We start from the raw sequence: 26,430 nt of genomic DNA on the forward strand, positions 1-26,430 counted from the left end.
AGAAGACAGCTTAACCTGACATGGTCTCAACTCTGGCAGTATTGGAATGGATCACCAGCTAGAGGCCCTAAATGACCTGGAGATTCCCCCCTGCAACATCATTTGAACTATGTCTTAATGCACCAATAAACGTCATCCATCACATGCATCAACCATATGATACTGGCGAACCACCATATCATCCGGCATGGATCAAACCAGCTCCCTTATGTATAAGCTGTAAGCTAAAATGTCTACTGTTATGACACTAGCTTCCTGGATTGGAAGGCATTGCTTACATTTCCACTCTCATCCGTAGACTATCATTTTTTGGACAGATATGCCGCTATGTTTAGAATTTTGCCCTCTCATCGATTAAAAGAAATGGACCAATCAAAGGTGAAATCATACTTACCAAATTATTTCATAAAAATGTTTCGAGAAAAAAATATATCTAGACAAGCAATAAGCTGAACTTATGCATGTTTAAGCTATGGAGACGGGAAAACATCCAGTGCAAGAAACATTTTTTTTTTTCCTTTTAATATTTTTCTTGAAAAAACTAATGTCAAACGACAAATATGCATCCATTTTTGATGATACAGCTCCTCTGTATGACCAACTAAAGCCATATCAGCCACCACAATAAAAAAAAAAAATTACCTCTACATGCAAAGCCGTGTATCGAACCCATGAGAAGTCCCCTCAGTTCAATTTTACTAACTGGTAACTTCCACTTAGTCCCTTGTCTGTTGATATCGCTTGAATTTTCTGCAGCAAAATACACATTCGGACCCTCATTTTCGTTGGTACCTCTACCATCCAAGCGCCAAAACCTCTCGTGTCAGATATAGCTCCAGCCTCTATGGCTGATCCATGAATTATTGATAACATTAGTAACCTACCACAACCAGAGGAGGCAAGTTGTAACAATAAAAAGGGAGTTTTTAAAAGCATTGAAATTGGTTGGATATATAGTTCTCTGTCTGAGGAATGTTTTACAGTGTCAATCTTATTGTATGTCGGAGTAGAAAATCTGAAGCCTAGATCAGAAATTTCAGGGCCTGTTTGATACAGTCGTCGTTTTTGTGTTTTTCTTTCCCTACGAATTAGCGAAGTACCACATGGTGTTTGATGTTGGAGACAGCAGTTGCACTAAACTTCTTCCATTCCTTGCTTTTATCTTCGCTTTCTTGAAAGCCATAAAATTTTTCAACCAAAATTAAGTACTTAAATTTATACAGACAATTTAAAACATAAAAACATTTTGGGATACATGTTTGTCTAGTCTAGTTCAATTTTCTTCTTGAATTCTTGAAAACAAAACCAGAAAACAAAAGCAAAATACAAAACAAGACCTAAACTTTTTTCTGATTAGTATCGCTTTCTGGAGAGGAACCACTGTTTCGGACATATGGCCTGTGGACTGTCCCTTTACCACCTTAACAATAACTGGAAAAATTAACATAGAATCGCTTTCTGGATAGGAACCACTGTTTCGGACATATGGCCTGTGGACTGTCCCTTTACCACCTTAACCACTGTTTCTTACAATATTGATCACTTTGAGATTCATTGTCACTGTCACAAAAGTTACGAAATAATTAATTTCCTAAAATTAACCTGAATAGATATTATTTGAACAAATATTTAAGAGAGCCTAGTGTACATAAAACACAAATTGAGACCCCTAAGCTTGTACACATTTTGGAAGCAGAAGTCCAGAGTTCTGCAACTATCACTAGAAAGAGAAGAAAGCCATTCTTGAATGCAATTCACAAGATTGACAGCAACACTGAAAATTTTGTGTTTAAAAGTCAACGGAATAAGTTAAGCCAAGACGAATGTAGTGTGAATCCTCTCACCTCAGAAGACCATAGCAGGTCATCTGCTTTACGAGGAATTATGTGGAAATGAGCCTGCAATTAATATATATTACATGAGATGCATCAAATAGATGAAAGATTTACTAAATATGTCATGCAAACTGAATTTGATGATATAACATACATGAAATATTACTTGTCCTGTAGCTAATCCGTTGTTGATTGGCAAATTGAAAGAATCTGCAAAATCACGCAACCAATTGAAGAAAAACCGAACTTTGAAAAACAAGCAATTGTTTGATATAAAAAAGAATTTAATTCAGGACAGTCCATAGTCCATACAGTTTTCCCTTTTAATTTAACCAATTTCCTAAGCAAATGGATTTAGGAGAGGCATTATGGTGTTCCTAAGATTTTGAAGAACTTGTTCAACCAAAGCTGGGGTGCTGCATCTCACTACCACTTCTACATGATTTCTAAAGTTTTCATTAAGGATAGTTGGTCTACAATCTACATATAGTGTCATTTAAATAAGATCGCATAGAAGAACAAGAGTGACAAGAACAACCAATAATCTAATTCAATGCGAAGAAAAAGAAATAGCCAAATAGAAGAAATTTTGTCCCTTGAGAGTTAAAACAAACAATCTCAGAGAAGAGATGGAAGAAACATAGCTTACGAGCCTATAAAATATAAAATAAAAAATTTATCCGGTAGGGAAACCAAATAACAACTTAATATAAAATAGTGAAAATGTTAGAAGGAGACCGAAAGAGGGGATCAAGAGACCTCAAAACACCTGGTTGTTGTCCAAAAAAATTATTAGGGCTTGTGGCTTCGTCAGGCTTATAACAAGAGATCTGATGGTTATGGAGCTTAGCTCTCTCAGAAGTCATAATAAAGAAGAAAAGTTGCAAGGATTCTGGTAAGATCTAAAGTGGTCCAGATTGCTCGATGAGCGAAACCACATTATGCACCAAGCAAGCCAGGTGGACATCAGTCCCTATCTTCCTAGGCTCTAAGTTCATCAATACTTGGAAAATCTTGTGTAACCTTCAAAAGAAAAGGTCAATACTGAAATTTAATGGTCTTTCCAATACTGGCCAGCATGATTGAATATCCAAATTCCAGAAAATTTCAACAAGATATTGACAGTATTGTAATTTAGGAAATACAAGTCACATGCAATTCTAGATATTGGGTAATAATGAGCTGATATACCATAATATATATAATCAGTCTCCAGTTGACGCTACTGCACCTGTATTGTCATGATACAACGAAACAAAGTAGCAAAGGCGAACTAGTTGCAGGCATGCAATAAAAGTACACTAATGAGAGCAGAAGTTTTAGGATACAAAGTACATATCATGTACAAACTAAGAGAGTAAAACCATAGTTGTTATGGGTGGTAGATGGGCCTTCAAAAGCTTAGCTGACCCTCAAGCCTCGCCTGTCTGAGAAAGCACAATAGTCACACGGGCATACAAGTGTCCGTCTGTCCGTTTCTCTCTTTTTGTATGGTAAGTATATATTTATGTATACAAGCAATCTTTCTTTTATTTGGTCCAATATGACCTCGTTCATTAGCACCCATTGTACCAAGCTGGATTACAAGGACAAATCATTACATTAGAAAAAGAACAATAATTTTAAGTTCTGAGCAACTGATACCCATAGGTCTTCACTCAAAACAATAGATCTGAAACCCAAACTCCAACAAGTCAGACAACCAAAGATGCTTGAAAATATCCACTATTCAATGAAAAATATGTTATTACTCCCTTTCTTTTATAAGTTTACAGAAAATTCTAAAAGGCATAGTATAGGCTGAAGCACTCTTAATTGTTAACAAGGATTTATGTAAAATTTTCAGTTTCTATTACTTAAGGAATGTTAAAATGTTATTAACAAAAAACCACATTTGTCAATAGAAAGAAGCAGATGAATCAAATGATGGTTGAGTAACTTATATGTCAAGCCAAATGCCTGGGCAATTGTAACAACCCAGGATCTCACCAAAATGGCTAGCCGGAAGGTATTATTTGGATTTCTTGATCTTGTATAAGTACCCAAGATCTACCAAGCAAATAACCGATGTGGGACTAAACACATGCCCGCACGAGTCCTCACATACCCCCCCCCCGGTTCAAGCCCTGACGTCCTCGTCAGGCTAATGGTTCAAATCCATCAAATTTAATAACAAATATCACGATCGATCCGTGGTCAGCTCTAATGGATCTGTGCTGCAGTATTTCCTAGTCCACATAGGTTATAGGCTGGGTCCGCTCTAATACCATTTGTAACAACCCAGGATCTCACCAAAATGGCTAGCCGGAAGATATTATTTGGATTTCTTGATCCTATATAAGTACCCAAGATCTACCCAGCAAATAACCGATGTGGGACTAAACACATGCCCGCACGAATCCTCACAGCAATACGTCATTGTGAAGGGCTGCTTGGGCAGTTCGACAACCATCAGCATAATATGACAATATGACTTAGCAATAAAGACATCATTTACATCATTCTCTTTGTTTACAAAGAACCTAAAATTTTCCTATCATAATGTTTTTATAATAATTAAAAACAATATTATAATTAAATTATTCGTATATTATTATAAAGATAATTACTAGTAATTATATCACTATAAAATAATTTGATGTTATATATAGATTATAATAAGAATGATTATGGTACAATAGAAATCATAAAAATAATATTTATTTTATTAACATTAAAATAATAATTACCATACTGATATAATAATACTATAAAATCATAAAATAATTTTATATAAATATTTGATGTAATATAATAATATTATATCATACTAATATAATATTATAAAATTTATTCGATATTATAAGAATTATATTATTATAATAAATTTATATTTTTATAATATATTTACTAAAATAAGTAATATATTTAGTATGTCAAGATTAAAAACATTAGATGTCAATAGTTGGAGATTGGTGAGGGGACACATTTGAGTTTCTAATGGCAACAAATCTTATTTAGAACCAAGGCCAATCAATTTTGTATACGATTCCAATTACAAGATTTGGGCCCTTTTTTGCACACTACAAGAAAAAAAAGATTTGGCGACGCTTTTTAAGGCCTTTACCAACGCTTATAAGCGTCGGTCTGTTTCCTTTTGACGCTTTTAAAAGCATTACCAAAGGGTCGGCTATGTCAGAGTGGAAAAAAGAATTGCCGACGCTTCTAAAAAGCGTCACTAAGGTGGTTTTTAGCGACGCTTTTAAGCGTCGCTAAAAATCCAGTTAGCGGCGCTTTAAAGCGTTGTTATAAATATTTTTTTAAAAAAAATATTTTAAAAATTATTTTGCATCAGAGCCTCATTTCCTCGATTCCTCCCTAATGTCCACCTCCGCGCTCCTCCACCGCCGCCTGCCGGAAAATCCCCACATCCACTGCCCCCGTTACCATATGATATCCTCTCATCTTCATATTATGCCGTTTCTGGCGGGCGAGAGCGCGGAGGCAGGGGAGGGCCTCGGCGATGCCGCCAGAGCCGTGCTCCATGTCGACGACCACGTAGTCGTAGCCGGCGATCTCGGCGAGGGTCGAGGAGGAGCGCAGGAGGAAGAGGCCGTAGAGGGTCTCGCCGGCGATGAGGCGGGACTTGAGGATCCGCGGTTCGAGGGAGAGGGGGCGGAGTCGTGATCCGGAATAGAGCTTCTTCTGGAGCTTGGGAGGGCGGTAGTCGGCCGGGGGCTTGAACGCTGGGTTCCGGCGGATGAGCTGGGAGATGATTTCCTGCCGCTCCTTCGTCAGCCGCTCCCTTGCTCGATACTCCCGAGTATTGATCCTGATACCCATGTTGTCGTAGATTGGCTCCGGGGAGGGAGACCGGGCGCCCTCTGGCCGGTCATCGAGGGGCATACCGGATTGAAGAAGCCGGTTGATTTCAAGAAGCCTTAAGTTGAGCGCCTAGACTTCGGGGTCGAGGTCGGCGGCGAACTCCTTCATGAAGTCAGGGAGCTGGACGACCGGCTTGGGCTCCTCATCGGCCCACCGGGTCTTCCGCTTCCGGCCACCAGAAGACCCATCGCCAGAGCTGTCGCCGGACACCAGAGGGTCCCAGCGACTGTGGCGGCGGCGGCTATTGATCTCCTCCTCCCCGCCGAACACATCCTTGTCGGTGCCACTGTGGGTCACGGCAGCCAGGCCGTTCTCGGAGACCGGCGGGCTCTCGGCCGCAGTGGCGAGAGTCTGGCCGTCGGCTTGGTCGGGCGGGGGGGTTAGGAGGTGGGTTTTCAGGGGGAGGGAGAGGGGGGAGGTGGTCGCAGTAGTCGAGGGTTTCGGAAGGAGGAGGAGGATCTAGGGTTTGAGGCGACGGATTGGAGGGTTAAATAGATGCTTGCATACCGTTTTCTCTTCAATCTCTGGAATGGGTTGAGGGAGGAGGGATGAGAGAGAGAGGGCGGTGGCTTCCGACGATTTAGCCTGATGCTGATGGAATGATCACCTTTTGGGAGCCCGTTGGCTTCCGACGACGCTTTTTAGTGTCATCGGCAACTACACCGACCCTTATTAGCGTCGTCTGTTGCCGACGCTTGTAAAACGCGTCGGCAACTTTTGACGCTAGACCGAAAATTGCCGATGCTTGTAAAAAGCGTCGGCAAAAAAGCGTCGGTAAAACCGACTTTTCCTATAGTGGCAGTTCAACAATGCAGCTCTGTAGTTGCAATTGTAGGGATCCAAAAGATAACTATAATTCAATTACAATAGCTGCAACTGCAAACTTGTCCAATTACATGCAAAACAAAGAGCCTCTAATATATATATACATATATATTGAAGATCTAAGGCAATTCAGCAGTGGACATGACAAACAATTAGTAGTGGGATGACCCATAGATGGATAAGGGGCGCGTATCTCTAGAAAATCTACTCTAAAATTAGTATATCTAGTTCAATGGGGATTTAGTCATGCATATGATCTTTGGAATGATGATTTGAGAGACCAACAAGCTCAAGGGCCCACAGACAGTTATGACGAATCCTTCTAAATTCTAATTAACAAAATGCATCTTAAAGAGAAGAAATTCATATAAGGAAGACAAAAATATTATGCCTAATAAAGGTCAACTTTGAGATATTGTTTTAAGGAAAAGACTTTGATCCACAAATGCTGAACTAAGGTGACTCCAAGACCAGAACAGGCACTTGATTAGAACTGTGGACCATGAGAAATTGCAATTCTTAAGATAAAAGCCATGATTTCCCAATAAATATGATGCCAGCTGGGTTTATATCTATAAAATGGAGGTTCCAGTGATATTATAAAAACTTCATGGAACTATCCCAATTATCTTTTCCAATAAGTATATTTTGTCATGACTTGATCATAATAATATGTATGTTTTACTAGAGGTTTCCTCCTATTCGAAACTTTTTGTAATCCATTAGCTCATTGACAAATTTATATGCATTTGTTACTTCAAGAAAAGTTCAAGAAGGCATGCCACCCTAAATTTTGACCCATTAAAAATATCCTAGTCACCGGCATCTTACCTTGTTCAAAACATTCCAACTTCATTAGCTTGTCAAACTAAAAGAGGTCAAACACAATATGGAGGAGCAATGTAACTCCTAGCAAGTATAAATCAATGAAAAAGAGCAAACTGTCCATCATGTTTTTAATCAATTATCAACATGAAGACTAGCCTTAAGGCGAAGCAGAGAATAAAACCTCTTTGCTCGTCACCTTTGTTTATAGAGCAGAACTTATATCCAATATGACCTAGAAGCTTGTTACAATTAACTCTTTTACAAAAGACTAGCCCTCTTTTCAACAACAATTAGAAGAAGTATAGCTGAAAAGCAAGCCTGACCACATTATCTCCATAGTAATTTCATGAGCTGCCACCACTGTTACAGCAGGAAAATCCAAACTGCAGCACATAGGCCTTGTAGCTACTGATGCTGCAATGGCACATCAAGAAGCCTTATTCAGTGACATGATAATCAACAACTTAAGACTCCATGGAACTGCAGATATCACAGGTAATATGCTCTCTCTCCAAAAGCCTCACATGCTAATCTACTGCATTTTATAATATGGATGCTACTTGAGGACTAATAAGGAGTAGGTCGTGAAACCTTCACCTCCAAGCATCTTGTCTCCTCGATGTTGAGCAAAATCATGAGAAGTCTAAGAGAATAGAAAGGAGATCTCATCTAGAGGAGTCATCATAAGCCAGAGTGCAATCTTGATCAATTAAAATCTAGCTTTAGGGTCTCATTTTATAAATTAACAATTTAACATCCATCAGTCAACAAAAGAAGAGATAAAAGTCCAAATAATTAGCTTGACACAACTATATCATATATGACATATTTTTTCACTAGCATAAAAACTTTTAACCTGCTAAAATCCCTATCACATTCTTGTTGCCTAACCTTTTTGAAATATCTTCCTTACTTCGTTTAGAACAAAATCTGCTTATCTTGTTAGAAATTGCATGTTTTAATATTGAAATCTATACTTAAGGTTCAACCAAAATTTCAAGCACGTAGGTATGTACAAACATACACGTATAGGAAGGTAGGTAGGTATGTCCATGTTTTCACCTATACAACTTAGGTGGCAACTAAATATTCTCCTCAACTAGGCTGATTAAAGATAGAAAAGCTTGAGACATCATCATCCTAACTACTGTTTGCCTTCATTTAGTTAATCTGGCTGCTAGAGAAGCTAGTCTGTCAAGTAAAGATATTGATAGTACATCAGGATTTCTTTTCTATGTAGATATTAGTTAATTATGAGAAGTATATAACAGGGTCCAGCAGCATAAGGAGGTGGTATCCATGTAGATACAGGCAGAAAGAGAATAAATGATAGTTGGAGAGAGTCCATTTACTGTTGTACTTAGAAAATGATGAAGAAATTCGACATGATTTTCTCTTTTTTCAATAGCATACTTGATGAAAGCATATAAAACTCAATTACTGTCTTGTCCAACCTCCTACAAGAGGTTAGTTTCATATTTTGTATGAAATTCTCGCAAGTGAAAAGTTGAAATAGTCACAAAAAATTTAATATTGTGAACAGATAGGTATAGCAACAAGCAAGCTTTGATATGAATTAGTGGACAAGACTCATAGGAGAAGGAGTTGCTTCAAGCAAAGGAAATTGTGATTTTGGAATGATAAGAGAGTGCCAACAAAAAGAAATGCAAGGAGAAATCAAGAAACGATATCACAACAAGTAGAGATTCCATTAGTTTTCAGATATTAGAAAACAAATCAACCAAGTTTATAGTGCATATTTCCCTTTTTCATGACTTGATACTTCTACTATCAAAATTGATTCATGCTTGGTTGTTTGGCTCTCCGAAGTAATGAAAATAAACTAAAAATAAGTTTTAGATGCTGTGGCTAATTCTCATAAAGAGTTACAATTCAACAACATGAGCAATAACAAGAACAAAATCTGTGTCCCAGCCAACTTACCCCTTCCCTTCCTCTTTTCGTTAACTGATAGTCCAGGTTTTCGAAAGAAAAACTGATTGATGCTTACAATACCCATAAACTTATGCTAAAATTTCCAAGTCCACCTTTAACATGATAAACAAGCCCTGTACCATCAATTAAGGACTGAGAAGAAAATTCTGAAGGGAAAACTATTATACCAATCATTTATATATATATATATATATATATATATATATATATATATATATAATGTGTGTGGAAAAGGAGGGGGAGAGCCCCACCTAAACTTCACTAAGATAACAGGAGTATAAAGAAATAAAAAAAGAAAAGAGATAATTACAAGAGAACAGGGGGGCAAAGACCCCCAAGATTCAAATTCAAACCAATCATATAAAGATTAAAATATTGTACATGTTACTAAAAAAATAAGAGTTTATGATACATACAGAAGAAGCATATAATTTATGATGTTATCATGTTTTGAATTATTCCTTATAGATCCAACATGAAATGTTTTTCCTGATTTTATAATGAGGAAATGAAGAATGACCATAAGACAGCACCAAAAATATCATGTTTCACTTAGTAAAGGGTTTCCAATGCCTTTCAACAATAATGCTAGATTGACCTCCAAGTCACTTATCTTGCATTTTTCAAAAATAAAAATTCTAAACTAATAAGCTAGAAAGTACCTTAACCATAATTCAATGGATTGGAATCCAAAATGCATAGGCATACATCATCTTCATAAGGCTGCAAATGGAAAATTTTAGTAATCAATCAGTATTAATATCATCAATCATTGCTGAAATATACCAATATCTAAATAAAAAATTATTAGTCCATCATCTGACAATGCAAACTGAAGATATGGAATCCTAAGAATGTCCGCATAGCACATAATGATAAGAAATTTTAGACACGGGCGAAAAAAGATTTAATGGTGAACAAAAGAAAGAAATAAAAGAAAAAGTTAACTACATGACTACAAATCTTGAATAAAAAGAAGTTAAATTATATAATTTTCCTAAATATATTATATTATATAGTTGATCATTCCCACTATTTATGATCATATATATGTGTTTGTGTGTATGGGAAGGTGGGTGGGATTATTTATGTATGTATTTGGAACACACTTTCATATCGACTCCTTGAAAAGGAGTTAATGATTCAAAACCAATAACGGATTATCCAGATTCAAGATCTAAACCATTGAATATGATCCACTCTACAAAAAATATTAGAAACCAAAATTCATGTGTTTTGGTGTTCTAACCTATCCATCAAATAAGTGTTCAAATGGATGGTTTTAATAGCATGGTACTATGTTTTATTATAATCTAATCATCAAACCTAGTGAATCTAAATCTACCAATGTTTTAAGATGTGTAGATCATGATCCATAAAGTATATTTTCAATACACATGCCTTATCATGAATTTTACTGCATTAATATAATTGATACTAATCATTTTAGTACCAACTTGATGCATAGGTTAGAGACCATCATAATAAGTGAACATTATTTATAGGCACTTTTTTCAGTAAAGATCATATTCAATGGTTTGGATCTTCAATTTGGATGGCCCATCGTTATTTTTAAAATTGTTAACTCCTTTTAAAAAGAACATAAAATGTGTCGTCGAACTATATGTATACATACATACATACATACATACACATAAACATTTTTATGATGTGAACTTGCAAGTCTGGCAAGCTAACACATTTTCTGCTTAAGGATAAATGCCATCTCTTCTTATTTTAAATAGGCACCTAGAATCCAAGTATTGTTGGTTCTTCATGCATGGTTGTCCATCATCTAATCCTCAATTTTCACAATGCCAAAATGCTTCTTCTAGTTCTCTCACATCCAACCATCATTTAAAATATTGGTAGCTGCTACCATTTTGGTTTTAGCATGTCTTAACTGGTATAAAGCAGAATGTTTTCAGCGGATGGTGGTTGTAACCAAAACAAGCTTAAATTGATCTAAATCAAGATGTTTCTTTCACGATGTTTCACCTAGAATAGCAATAATTCAGACAAACAACTTTGGACTAGCATAATGGGTTTCTCATGAATAAACCACAAACTATCGCAAAATGGTCCAATGTTACTTTGGCAAGGTTTTTGGGTTATCAAGGATTAGAATGCTTTCTGAGCTGGTTGGCATGAACTATCATATGTTGTGTCTGTGCATTGTTCTAGTGCATTCCCAACACCTGCAGGAAATGGCACATACCGTGCCAATAGCAATCTGAGATTGCACTAGCATACAACACTTAAACCCTTGTATGATCTCTAGAATTAGAAATATCGACGCCCGGAGCTAGCATCCATATGAACACAAGCCCGCCAACGGGTATAAAGTTGGTAGACAAAACAAAAATCTTTGTCGATTATGAACATGGGGCCTACCGTGGGTATAAAGTAGCTGTAGCATGAATATCTGTGAGCAATATTTTAAACTATGATATGGCTAAGTGGCATAAGGATGATTTATAAATTTATTTATAAAATAAGCTTGGAACCATATGTATGAAATATGAATAATTTATGCATACATGATTGGCTTTATGACTTATTTTAATATATTGTTCTATGAAATACTTTATTTTGTAATATCTATTTTTTTCTTAAATAATGCATTGACATGAAAAAAATTATGCTTGATCCGATAAGATAGAGTAAGATTTACTTACTAAACTATGTCGCTCGTATATCTCTATTTTTATTTTTCTCTCTCTAGACGAATAGGATCGATAGGAACGAAGAATGGTACAGGCTTGGAGTTTACACTAACAAACTTGATGATTTTGTAGAAGAATTTTAGTATTTTAAATTGATTATGAATTTGTAGTTAATGATTTTCTGAATATCGAGGATTATGGGTTTAGTATTTATGTCTGAATTTAAACGTTCTGATACCATTTAGTGTAACGCCCCAAATCCAGAATATAACACGGTCATGCTATGTAGAGAAACAAGCCACGATAACATGAAGCCAAACATTTTATTTAACTTTCAAATTTTTCTTAAACAAAATATAATAAATAAAAGTCTAAATTTACTATCCATTAAATGCAACCAATACTGGTTAGAGAACAGCATGAACCCTAATTTCATTATCCATTAAAGAACTACCGTTTTAACTAAAACTCGCATTAAATATAGTAAGAATCAACCATAGAAGAGAGCAGCAGGGCGGATACCTTGCAAGCAGGGGATTCACCTCGAATGATCTCACAGAAGACGCAGCGCTTCTTCCCGCCCCCTTCCTCCCCGCCCGCCTCGCCTCTGCCCGCACGGCAGCAAGAAGCGGAGACCGCGGGCGGCTCGGAGGAGCGCCGCCATCGGCGCGGCGGCAGCGGGCGGGCGGAGGTGGGAGCAGATGACGGTGAGGCGGCGCTCCGCCGTCTAGACAAGATCGCGGCCGCCTCTGGCCATTAGAAAAGAAGCCTGGTTTATTTTTTATTCCCGTTCTACAAAGAGCGAGTTGTTGAAATATCTTGCACGGAGAACGGCGTCAAACCGTTATTCCGAGTTTTGCTAGTTTGGGCCTTCTTTTTTTGCCGTTTATGGTCTCTGGATTTTTATCCTCTTATTCCATCTCTGGCAAGCACCGAAATGGTCATGGGTTGCACAGTGGCCAAGCCCATCTGACTGGTTATGGCAGCCCTTGTTGACCCTAACAATAATTATGATGATCATTAGTTTCCTACAAATGTAGTTTGGAAACCTTTGGTATTAAAATAACAACTGTTGCAACATTATTTGTAAATGAAAAAAAATAGTAGTTTTATTTAAAAGACTATATGAAATTTATGAATTATTTAAAAGAAATTATCAAATCAAAATTATGTAAATACCATGCACCTATGACGATAAATAGTAAGTGATTCAAAAGACTATATGAATTAATATTTTATTTGCACCATGTAAAAGATATTTATTTTGTATCATAGATTTACACGGTTCTTCTATTATATATATGCAAAAATAGAGACTTAGCTTGTATATATTGCTTCATTCGCATTGTAGATACCGGTATTAATATGTTCGGTCATCATTAAAGTTAATTTCTTAATATATGATAGATATGCTTATATAGAGTTTTCCATGTTGATATTAGAATTAATATGCTCGGCTATCATTAAAATTTATTGTTGTAATAGAAACTTGGCTATGAAAGTATCTATTACAATTTGTTATATTATTATATTACATTTTAAGAACAGAAAAAAGAGAAAACGCCGCATCCCATGCATTGTGCAGGGTTGTATTAATGATGCTTGTGTTAAATGATGGTGTTGGAATGGACTCACCAAAAGAGTTCGAGTCTTCTGCGCAAGTCAAGGAGAAGCCCAATCCAAGAAATTTATAGCTGTCATAACAGCTGTAAATTTGAATTTCAAATTCATTCAAATTTGAATTTCGAATTCATTCAAATTTGGACTCACCAGAAGAGAAATTCTTAGCTGTCATAATAGCTGCCAAATTTGGACTCAACGGAAAAGAAATTCTTAGCTGTCCTAATAGCTGAAAATTTGAATTTCAAATTCATTCAAATTTAAATTTTGAATATGCTATACTTGTATAAATATTTAAACATGATAATGTATAATGATGTGAAAATAAAAAGTTCTCTCTCTCAACTCTCATCTTGAATTTCTTTAAATAGAAATTGTTACATGGAGGCTCTTGTATATAGTTTTCCCTTCACTATATGGATGCTGGATGGGAGTTTCTGCTCGGTCATCATTAAAGTTTATTATTTAATAGCTTAGCTTGTGCAGATTTCTCTTTTCACCATGTAGAGATCAATATTAATGATAGAAGTTTCTGCGTGGAGGCTCAGCATGTGTAAAATTTTCCATTCGTCGTACAAATACCGGTATTAATGACAAAAGTTTCTGCTTAATACGCAATAGTAATTTGGCTATTGAAGCCTTTTATCAATTATAATTTGTAACATTTTCATATAGCATTTCAAGAATAATTGAAAAAGAGAAATAACTGTACTTTGTGCCATTTATGTGACGAGTATTAATGATGAAAGTTTTTACATGGAGACTTAGCTTGTGCAAAATTTTCCATTTATCCTATGAATTGTATTAATAATGCCAGTATCAATAACTGGAGTTTTTACTTGACCATCATTAAAGTCCATTATTTAATGTATAACAGAAATTTAGCTATTGAAGTTTTTTATTTATTATAACTTCGCATTGGTATATTGTAGTTTCAAGAATAGTTAGAAAAGAAGAGAAAAATTGTACACCATGCACCGTGCTTGTTTTAATCCTAGATACTTTGCAAAAAGTCACTACAACGATAAAGGGTTTTGGCGACTCTATATTGCTGACGCTACATAAAAGCGTCGGCAAAATTTTTCTAAAAAAAATGTTCCGCCGACGCTGGAAAAAATACGACGACGCTTATAAGCGTCGTCGGACTTTACTCCTCCCCTCCACAAAACCCCATCGACCCCCTTCCTCCACAGCCCACAGCCCTAAATCCCTAACTCATGGCGACCGACCCTCTCCGTCCTCAACCCTTTTCACCGATCTCAGCCAATCTCCTCCGACGAACGATCCCAAATCGTGTTCCTCCGCCGCATCTCCTTCCCCTCCTCCCCCTCTCCATTGGCCTCCTCTTCGTGGACGACTTCCTCCTCCTCCGCCGCAGAGCACTCACACGGCGTTTGAAGTTTGGAGCCGGCAAGGACAAGGACAAGGCCGGGTTTGGGATCTTCTTTTCTTGCTTCGATCATAGGATTGTAATCGCTGCGATGGCAGCTCTGACATTGTTTCTTAGCATGGATGGCATGTAGGGTGGTTATCCCTCTGGATCTGCTCATTTGGTTCGGTGGTTGATGAGATAAGTAAATTTGCAGGATTGAAGAGAACAACTGCAGGATCCGCTTCTCCCCCGGCTCCGCCCGCTCTGCTCTCAACCGGATCCGCTTCCTCTTCGACTGCTTCTCCAATCTCGACGCCACCCTCCTCCTCCGAGAAGATCCCGGCTCTCGCCCTCCTCCTCCTCCGAGGAGATCCCGTCCGAGTCCTCTGCGCCATCTTGAAGGATGTAAATCTGTTTTCAAACATAATCTTGGAACTACTTTGCTCGAATTTGGTTCGGTGGTTGATGAGATAAGTAAATTTGCAGGATTGAAGAGAACAACTGCAGGATCCGCTTCTCCCCCGGCTCTCGCCTACTCCTCCTCCGAGGAGATCCCGTCCGAGTCCCTTGCACTATCTTGAAGGATGTAAATCTGTTTTCAAACATAATCTTGGAACTACTTTGCTCGAATTTGTCGTTTCTTTTTTTTTCTTGAGTCACCATGTTTTCTTGAATGCTTTTCTTAGTGGAATATTGGAAAGCTCTGCTACGAATTCGACAGAGCCATACTCGCTCGCCTGGGATAAACAAGTCAAAGTGAGTTATTCATATTGGATTTGCCTCACTTTTTTTTTCAGGCAAAAAAAAGCAAGAAAGATTTGGCCTTTTCCTGGCTTTTCTTCTCATTAATGATATCTTGCAATTGTACTTGTAGGATTTTGCCTCTCTATCTGGAATCGAGGTGTTCTCCCCTGTGAGCCATACTCTCTTTTTTTTTTGGTCAAAACGGCAAATTATATAGCTTTAAAGTGAGTACATCCTGCCAGATCACAATAAAGTAAGGAGTACAGATCAGAAGAAATATCTCCTATAGATGTCCAAAGGAACTCCCCAGAATGCCGTGCGACGAAAGAGGCGACCCAGTCTGCTGCCCTGTTCGCCTCCCGAAACACGTGGGCTACCTGGAAGCCACCAAACTCCTGAGCCAGTCTCCGAATCTCTCTAATGAGGGGATGACCATCCCCATATCTATCCACACCTCGGATCCAATCAACCACCACAGAGGAATCCCCCTCAAGAAGCACCCACTCGGCACCGAGGACTCTCTTCGCAAAAGACAATCCCTCCCATGCAGCTCGAAGCTCAGCCCCAACAACTGAAAGACCCGTCGTGCGCTGACCCCCTGCTGCCACCATCCTACCCCAGGAATCCCTGATCACAAATCCAACCCCTCCAAATCCACCATCCACCAACATACTCCCGTCGAAATTCACTTTGAGATGACCAAGGGGTGGGGGCACCCAAGAGACGAGGGCGAACCTGGGCGCTGTAAAAGCGGGTAAAGTGCCCCAGATGTCCCTAGCCATCTCACTAGTGAATACCGCAGAGGCTGCAATAACCTCCCCATACTGTAATAAAGCTCTGTCAACCACCATCCTCGGTGACATCCTCCGACCCTCAAAAATGCCAGCATTCCTGTCCAACCAGATATGGTAAGCCAGATATGCTCTAAGAATACCCTCCTCACAAAATCTGGAACTCCGCATGGATGCTCTCAATAACATAAATAGGGCCTGAGCCGACTCCACCGACTGGGGCAAGGGAACCGGCGATCTACTCCAAATCTCTCTCGCCCTCGGGCACTGCACAAGAACATGATCAATAGTCTCCTCTGCATCCGCACACACCATGCAACACTCCGTGACCCGTACTCCTCGCCGAACTAGTACACTTCTGGTAGGTAGGCATTCCCATGCCACCTTCCAGATGAACAGCGCCACACGCGGGTGAACCCGCATCCTCCAAATCCATCCTCCCTCTATCTGCCGTCCGGACTTCTTCCTGAACAGGGGAAAAAGATCCCTAGCTCGTACCCGCGTCCGTCCCGACGGTACCACCACAAAACCTTTATCTTCTTTAACGGGCAATGTCTGCCGTTGCTTTCTTGTTTGTACCGCTGCTACCTCAACTTCATGTACAACTGGGGACAAGACCGTAACTTCATCAGGCACTGATGGTCTGCTCCTCGGAGAATGCGGTCCAAATCTGTTTTCAGATGTTTGAGAAGGCGACGCCTCCTCATTGTCAGCCTTAAGGTATATTCCTGCCTCGGTAGAAGACGACGGGGAAGATCGAAACCATTCGGAAGCTGAGACTGGGGAAACAGATATAGCCCCAACGGTTGCAACTGGAGGGTTTCGGAGGTTGGCATCATTGTGATTCGGCAGTGGCTGGGTTTCGATCATGGTCGTTGGGCTTCCTTGATTGTCATATTTCAACTCACCCCTGGAAATTCTTTCATGAAAAATATATGGCAGGGCATTGCAATAAGACGTCCCATGATTCAACCTTCGATGGTATCTACAATAACGAGAACTCAACTCATCACCGGGCTGAGTCTGAGAATGAGTTTCCGGCAGAGTCAGTGTCCCGTTCGCCAGCATCACATCGAACCATCTCTCCGTATCTCAGAGATAAAAATCGTACTTCTTCTTCCTATTCCTCCAATGCTTGTCTCTCCTTGGGTTAGTAAATCGGCCAGGGTTGCTATTGTTATTATCATCATTCCGGACTTCAGCGACATAAGCCTCAGCCACTTGTCCAGAGGTCCGCTTCGATGCCACAGGGAAAACTTTCTCTCTCGCGATCTATTCTAACTCTAACGCTCGCTCGAGTTGTTGGGTGAACGATGTAATCCCAGCAGGGATCAGTGCATAGCGGAGCTCAATGTTGAGCCCACGGATACAGATCGGCACGAGCTTGTCTTCAACGATAGACTCCTCAAGCTGAAGAGCGAGGGTCCCGCGAAAGAGAATCTTCAAACTTCTAATTCCTCTCCTGCCTACATCGACGCAAATCCTCAATAGTAACTGATTTCTTGATTGCATGGAACCTTTTTTTTTTTTAATAGGTAAGACATTTGTTCCCAGGACGACACCGATCCTGGAGCTCAATTGGTGTACCAAGTAAACGCCGTTTTCGTCAAGGAAGAAGGGCCTTAACAGGAGCTTCCAATTGGCTGCAGTATCTCCACACTGAGACTCAAATCTGGCTAAATGTTCTTTAGGATCGTCCATCAAAGAGCTGGAAGCTTGGGACCGTGTATCCCTGAGGATACGGTTCTTTATCTACAGCAGCGCTGTGCGATCTCCTGTAAACCAGATAAGGCTGTTTCTGAAGTTTATCCTGCTTCGCCAAGACTCCTTGAATAAAAACCTCCAACTGTTCAGGGGTTTGTAGAGTCGGATTGGTCTGATCGTTTCTGAGTTGAGGGTCGCCTAAGAAGTCTCTTACTGTACTGGGGACCGGTTGGTTGGGCCAGGAAGTCCAAGTCATGGGATTGGTTCGTTCTTCAGAAGACGTAATGAAACACTTGTCCCACCCACTACGTAGTGATGCCTCTACCTGATCTGAAGCCGTGGGACGATTGAAAGACTTGTTCTTGCGCCCCGTTATCTATAACCACAAAACCACAATCCTGCAGTTGTTATAGAAAAGGTAGTCCCTAGCTCTTGTACTATCAATTATTATTAGCAGACTCATCAAAAAAAAGGAGTATTACTTGAGGTAAGACTAAAGTTGTGTTATTGGTTCCAATATGGCAATCGATAGGGGGTGGTATTGACAACCAACAATGAAAGTATTGGGTGGTAGTGGTCAGTGCCGGCAGCTATAGTTGCCAGAGAATGGTTACATGTGGTATCAGATAGTTGTAATATATAGGTTCATGATGGTGGTTGTGAGTGGTTAAGGAAAGAAGAGGTCAGGAAACGTAGAGTTGATCCATGGTAAATATAGAAGATAAATGTGATAAATTATTAAGTTTTAGTGGAAATATAGAAGGTACTAACGAGATTAAATTTTTTTTAAATAAAAGTTTTGTGTTTATAGATTCGGATGAAGTTAATGTGATTTTAGGAATGGAAGTAATAAAACAAAGTGATGCATCTAGTTCAATCCAATCACATTATAATGAAAGAATATTAAGAAAATTTAATTTCTTTGATTGTGAGCCTAGTGTAGCACCAATTGGTCCTCATCATAAAGGTAAACCTGTTAAACAAAAAGAATATGAAAAGACTACACAGTTTAATAAATGTGACCTAATATCTCATATGATGTTGCTAGGTTATGTAGATTTACAAAGTAAACCTAATAAAGAATATTGGAAAAGGCTTACTAGAGTTATGAGATATTTGAAATGCACCACGAATTATACTTTGCATTATAAGTATACTTGGCATGTTTTGGAATGTTATAGTGATACTGGTAGAGATAGTTCTAAATTTGCTAATGGCTATTTATTTTCTTTGGTACGAGGCATAGTTGTGTGGTCTCCCATGAAGCAATCATACGTTGCCTTTTCTTTTATAGAAGCCAAGTACATTACTATGTCTCTTGCCCTCGAGCAATTTTTATGGATGAGATGTTTCTTACAAGGTATTCCTTTTATTGATATGCCTAAAGACGTGTTGCGGGGACGACCTTCGGCCGGAGCCTCGCGCAACAGCCTAGCCCACATTAAGCTAGCAGAGAAAGAGGACCGCGTTCCTCCCAAGGTATTGTCCGCTTTGGGGGTCGAGCGTACCCGGAGCCCTCCTCACGGTTTTGTCCCACAAAAGGGCCCTCGAGAGGAAAGGATTTCCACCCCCCATTTAAGGCACGAAACCTTTCCGCTACTAGCCGATGTGGGACTAAATTCAAGGCCCCCTCCCCCCCACAACATAGCCCCCCAGCGGGAAGGTTCCGACCAGGTTTTACCCCAACGGGCCCCCACAGTCCTGGAGGGTAGTCAATGGAGAGAGGAGGCGCCCCTACCTGGCGCGCCATCTGTTGCGGGGACGACCTTCGGCCGGAGCCTCGCGCAACAGCCTAGCCCACATTAAGCTAGCAGAGAAAGAGGATCGCGTTCCTCCCGAGGTATTGTCCGCTTTGGGGGTCGAGCGTACCCGGAGCCCTCCTCACGGTTTTGTCCCACAAAAGGGCCATCGAAAGGAAAGGATTTCCACCCCCCATTTAAGGCACGGAACCTTTCCGCCACTAGCCGATGTGGGACTAAATTCAAGGCCCCCTCCCCCCCCCCCAAGACGCAATCATCACTGTCTATTATGATAATTTATTTCTTATATATATGTTTCCAAAAATAAAAACCTTACCGGCAGTAGTAAACATAATACTATAATAGAAAGCTTGTACAGAAATGTAAAGTAATTCTTGAATATCTAAAATGTCTGCAGATGCTTTAACAACAAAATCATTATAATTTGGTGAAAAGATGTATAACATAGAGAGATATGGAGCCATTACCGATCACATAGAGATGTTCCTAGCTGAATCCCACTCTACAATTGAGATGTAATTCTATAAAATACCTTTATAAATTGAAAACCTAATGAACAGAGTTCAAGGAAACTTAACCAAAGATCTTTCAAAAAATATTAAGTAGGTAGTATTTCAAGTGCAATTGTCTATTATTAGAATAATGGGTGAGTGCTTTCATCTCCGAGATCCTTAGAGCCGTTAGAGACCTTCAAAGTGTTAGATGTGATATCCTGGAGATAGAATCTCGAAGAGAGAAATATATCCAAAACTTTTGTGGTCTGATCTGAAGACTTATCCAAAACAATGCTAAATCTTAAAATTCAACTGATGGGAGGAAACACAATTCAAATACTTCGTTATCTGTTTTCCTGTCTATTGCTCTGTTTTTCCTGATACGCCTGACAGTCCACTGATACGCCACTGTAGATGCTGATGTGGACTGTTGCAGGGAGCTGGAACTGAGCTGGAGCTAGCGTGGCAAAGGAAGAAGCTACCTAGCAACTGAATTCAGTTAGTTGGTTGAGTTAACTGAATTCAGTTGATGAATCTTGTATACACTATGAACAGTAGTAGTAAGTTTATAAATAGGGACTCGATGGGTGTAATGTAATCAGTTTTTTGGAATGAAATAAGAAACAAGTTTTCTCTTCTGCTATCACTTCTTTTATCTCTTGCGTGATCTAAATTCAGGAACCTTTCAGTTCTTGATAATCCACCTTTCTTGATCATCTGCAGCTTCTTGAACAAGAAGCTACTTACTTTGATATGCTTCTTTGAGTTGAAGCTACTTCATTTTGATATGGTATCAGAGCAAGTATCCATGGCTAATGCTGCAACAAACTCTGTTCATTCATTGTTTTCTTCAAGTGCTTCGGATGAACAATCAAGCCCATACTTCCTACACCATGGAGACAATCCAGGTACCATATTAGTCTCACAAACATTGTCTGGGGAGAACTACCCAAGTTGGTCCAGATCAATGGAGATGGCCTTGAGTGCAAAAAATAAAATTGCATTCATTGATGGGTCATTACCTAAACCAGATCCATCTGATCCATTACTCCCAGTATGGATTCGTTGTAATGACATGGTCACTTCATGGATCCTCAATTCAATTTCAAAAGAGCTAGCCGACAGTGTCTTATACATCAATTCGGCTAGAGAAATTTGGAATGACCTATGTGAGAGGTTTTCACAAGGCAATGGACCAAGAATCTTTCAGATTCAGAAGGCTATTGCTTCTTTGACACAGGATCAATCCAATGTCAGTTCATACTTCACCAAACTTAAGGGTTTTTGGGAAGAATTATGGAATTACAGACCAAATCCTGTATGTTCTTGTGGAGCAATGAAACGTTTGATAGAATATCAAAATCAAGAATGCACCATGCAATTCTTAATGGGATTAAATGACAGTTACTCCCATATCCGAGGCCAGATTCTCTTGATAGAGCCTCTGCCTCCCATAAACAAAGTGTTCTCCCTGGTGCTACAAGAAGAAAGACAAAGAGAAATCACAACCTCTGTTGATCCAAACATGAACACAGCAGCGTTCTTAAGTAGATCAACCAACAACCACAATGCAACCTCTTCAACTAAACCTGGAGCAGAAGCAGGTCAGTTCCAAAGAAGGGATCGACCAGTGTGTGGTCATTGTGGCATAATTGGGCATACAAAAGACAAATGCTACAAATTGCATGGATATCCGCGAGGATATAAATTTAAGAACAGAAGTAATCAGAGTTCTGTGAATCAGGCATCATCAGAAATGGAATCAAAACAAATCAATGGTGCTCCACAGCTTCCTTTCACAGTGAAACAGTGTCAACAACTGCTAGCACTGATCAATCCTTTGTCTTCATCAGATGATGGTCAAAGCGGGAATTCTAAAGCTCCTCAGACATCTGGTTATTCCTTATCTGGCTCATCTAATACCTCTGGCTCAAAGATAGAGGGATCTAAAATCAACATGGCAGGTATATCTCATCATCTCTTTGCTTGTGCCTCTGGCCCAATCACTGAACAATGGATAATTGATACTGGTGCTACCGATCACATGGTACATTCAGCCTCTATGCTAATAGAAATTAATTCCTTGGTTTCCACATTTGTTAGCCTTCCAAATGGAATCTCTGTTCCTGTAACTCACACAGGAACGGTGAAACTCTCAAAGCATATCACTCTTACCAATGTTTTGGTTGTTCCCTCATTTTCTTTCAATTTGATTTCCGCCAGCTCTTTACTTAAACAGAAGTCATGCTGTTTAATTCTCCTATCTGATCATCTCTTCATTCAGGACCAGTACACCTGGACAACGATTGGTTTGGCTAAGGAAAGAAATGGCTTATACTACATGGTTCAAGATCATGAGTTCAATAAGGATAAATCTTGTAAAGCCTCTGTTCATGCAGTCTCTGCCGACTTGTGGCATTGTAGGTTAGGACACCCATCTCCATCTAGAATGCAACTTTTACATGAGTATATTCCTGAACTAGCAAGATCCAGCTTACAGCACTGTACAGTTTGTCCATTGGCCAAACAGCATAGATTGTCTTTTCCAGTTTCAATGAATAAAACTGAATCTCCTTTCGAACTCATTCATTGCGATGTGTGGGGGCCTTTTTCGGTTCCATCACATGATAATTCTCGATATTTTTTAACTGTGGTTGATGACTTCAGTAGATCCACTTGGGTATTCCTAATGAGCTCCAAATCACAAACACAGTCCCTTATCCGGTCATTTTTTAATCTTATAGAGACTCAATTTGGTGCCAATATCAAGGCTGTACGCACTGATAATGGTGCTGAATTCAACCTTCAAGAGTTTTTTGCTTCTAAGGGAGTTCTTCATCAGCATTCATGCGTTGAAACTCCACAGCAAAATGGCACGGTGGAAAGAAAACACCAACACCTTCTCAACGTTGCTAGATCGTTGAGATTTCAATCAGATGTTCCCCTCAAATTCTGGGGTGAATGTGTGCTCACAGCTGCTTACCTTATCAACAGAATGCCTTCTCCTTTGTTGTCAAATCGATCTCCCTGTGAAGTGTTGTTTTCATCAAAACAGACACCGAAACTTACATATGATCATCTCAGGGCATTCGGATGTTTATGTTATGTTTCTACTCTCACACGGCACCGAAACAAATTTGATTCCCGGGCTGAGCCAGCTGTTTTCCTTGGTTATCCTTATGGAGTGAAAGGATACAAAGTTTACAACTTGAAGTCCAAAACCATTTCCATTTTCCGAAATGTTATCTTTCATGAACATATTTTTCCATTCAAGCAATTCCCTTCTTTAGCTTCTGAACACACAGATTCCCATAGTATAATTCCGAATGCCATTCCTGATGAAAGTTCATATCCAGATAACATTTTGCACACTCCTGCTGCATCCGTTCCATCTAACCTTTCTCTTCAGAACCTTTCAGATTCTTCACCATGTATAGAAGATGGTATAGAGGACACTCCCATATATTCACAGCCCATGCTTGAATCACCCCAACCAGTTAGAAGGTCAACTAGAACCAAGAAACGACCAACCTACCTTGAACAATATCATTGCCAATTGGCCACTAACCTTTCTACTTCACCATCAAAATCCATGGTGACTGGTACTGGGTGTAACATCTCTCATTTTCTCGACTATAATAAACTTTCCTTATCCCACAAAACCTTTGTCCTAGCTGTTAGCAATGAGATTGAACCTACCTCATACAAGCAAGCAGTTCAGTGCCCGGGATGGAGGGAAGCAATGACAAAAGAGATTGCTGCCCTTGAAGAAAATAATACCTGGACTATCACTGATCTACCACCCGAAAAGGAAGCTATTGACTGTAAATGGTGCTACAAAATTAAATTCAACTCTGATGGCACCATAGAACGCAAGAAGGCCCGTTTAGTTGCAAAAGGATACACTCAACGGGAAGGTTTTGATTACTTTGAAACCTTTTCACCAGTGGTAAAAATGACTACCATCAGAACACTCCTTGCTGTTGCTGCAGTAAACAATTGGCACCTTCATCAACTCGATGTGAACAACGCCTTTCCTTCACGGTGATCTAAATGAAGAGATTTACATGAAAATTCCTCCTGGTTTTGCTGGAAAGGGGGAGTCCAAAGTATGTAGACTTAATAAGTCTTTATATGGTCTGAAACAAGCCTCAAGGCAGTGGTTCTTCAAGCTCTCCCAATTCCTTTTGGAAACCGGGTTTATGCAATCCAAAGCTGATTATTCCCTCTTCACAAAACAATTTGGTTCATCATTCATAGCACTCTTGGTTTATGTTGATGATATTGTATTGGCTAGTAATAACCTTGCTGCAATTGAAGATTTCAAGACTGTCATAGATCAGAAGTTCAAAATCAAAGACTTGGGGAAGCTTAAATATTTTCTGGGAATTGAGGTTGCGAGATCAAAAGCAGGAATTTCCATCTGTCAACGCAAGTTCACCCTTGACATTCTCTCAGACACCGGATTCCTCGGTGCTAAACCAGCTAAAACACCCATGGAACAGAATCTAAGGTTGATTAGGGATACAAATTCGCCTCTTGCTGATCCCACTATGTACAGACGACTCATTGGGAAGCTTTTATACCTCACCATCACAAGACCCGATCTCTCCTATTGTTTGCAAGTCCTTAGCCAATTCATGGACAAGCCACATCAATCTCATCTTGAGGCTGCTCATCGGGTACTTAGGTATCTTAAAGCTTCTCCCGGCTAAGGTTTATTCTTCTCATCATCCTCACAGCTACTTATTAAAGCGTATTCAGATTCTGATTGGGCTGGTTGCCTAGAAACAAGAAGATCAGTTACAGGATACTGTGTATTTCTTGGTGATTCCTTAATCTCATAGAAGTCCAAGAAGCAGTCAACTGTTTCTAGATCTTCGGCTGAAGCTGAATACAGGGCAATAGCAACGACCTGTTGTGAGATAACCTGGATTAAATATATTCTAACGGATCTTCAAGTTTCTCATAATGCACCTGCTTTGTTATTCTGTGATAATAAAGCAGCTTTAGCCATAGCTGCAAATCCTGTTCACCATGAAAGAACAAAGCACATTGAGCTGGATTGTCATCTAATTCGAGAGAAAATACAATCTGGCATCATTCATACTTCACATGTTCCTTCACAGTGTCAGCTGGCTAACATCCTCACCAAAGGACTTAGCTCCACTCAGTTCCATTCTCTTCTGTCCAAGATGAGCATTCACAACATTCATTGCTCCTCTTGAGGGGGAGTCTTAAAATTCAACTGATGGGAGGAAACACAATTCAAATACTTTGTTATCTGTTTTCCTGTCTATTGCTCTGTTTTTCCTGATACGCCTGACAGTCCACTGATACGCCACTGTAGATGCTGATGTGGACTGTTGCAGGGAGCTGGAACTGAGCTGGAGCTTGCGTGGCAAAGGAAGAAGCTAGCTAGCAACTGAATTCAGTTAGTTGGTTGAGTTAACTGAATTCAGTTGATGAATCTTGTATACACTATGAACAGTAGTAGTAAGTTTATAAATAGGGACTCGATGGGTGTAATGTAATCAGTTTTTTGGAATGAAATAAGAAACAAGTTTTCTCTTCTGCTATCACTTCTTCTATCTCTTGCGTGATCTAAATTCAGGAACCTTTCAGTTCTTGATAATCCACCTTTCTTGATCATCTGCAGCTTCTTGAACAAGAAGCTACTTACTTTGATATGCTTCTTTGGGTTGAAGCTACTTCATTTTGATACTAAATCAAGTCTATGCTAAATTTTATAATAGTAATTTATAAATTCAAGAAATTACTGCTTAATTTATAATAGTATCAAAAAAAAGGGATCATGCAAAATGATCTGTAAGATCAATTAATGACTCAAAGCTTAATGCATGATTCCCTGTTTTTTTGAACCATATTTTCACTGTCATTAATATAAGGATCCGTTGATCCAAAATGTACTTCTTTGTCCTTTGTTTTTCCATTTTTACTTTATCATAGG

General features: G+C 39.3%; 1 long non-coding RNA gene across 2 annotated transcripts; it reads right to left on the bottom strand.

Moving 5' to 3' along the window:
- Positions 1–1,181: 1,181 nt before the first annotated feature.
- LOC103717535 lies at positions 1,182–12,897 on the bottom strand. 2 transcript variants are annotated; one of them, XR_605682.4, is made up of 5 exons: positions 12,497–12,897; positions 9,971–10,031; positions 1,990–2,045; positions 1,845–1,898; positions 1,182–1,560 (listed from the first exon to the last, which is right to left on the bottom strand). It is a non-coding gene; the product is annotated as an uncharacterized LOC103717535 (long non-coding RNA). The 2 variants fall into 2 exon arrangements; XR_005514892.1 differs by having other exon boundaries at positions 1,202–1,898; positions 12,497–12,889.
- Between the last annotated feature and the right edge of the window lie 13,533 nt (positions 12,898–26,430).

This window comes from Phoenix dactylifera, chromosome 14 (genome assembly GCF_009389715.1).
Source record: "Phoenix dactylifera cultivar Barhee BC4 chromosome 14, palm_55x_up_171113_PBpolish2nd_filt_p, whole genome shotgun sequence".
In the NCBI taxonomy this organism is placed as follows: Eukaryota; Viridiplantae; Streptophyta; class Magnoliopsida; order Arecales; family Arecaceae; genus Phoenix; species Phoenix dactylifera.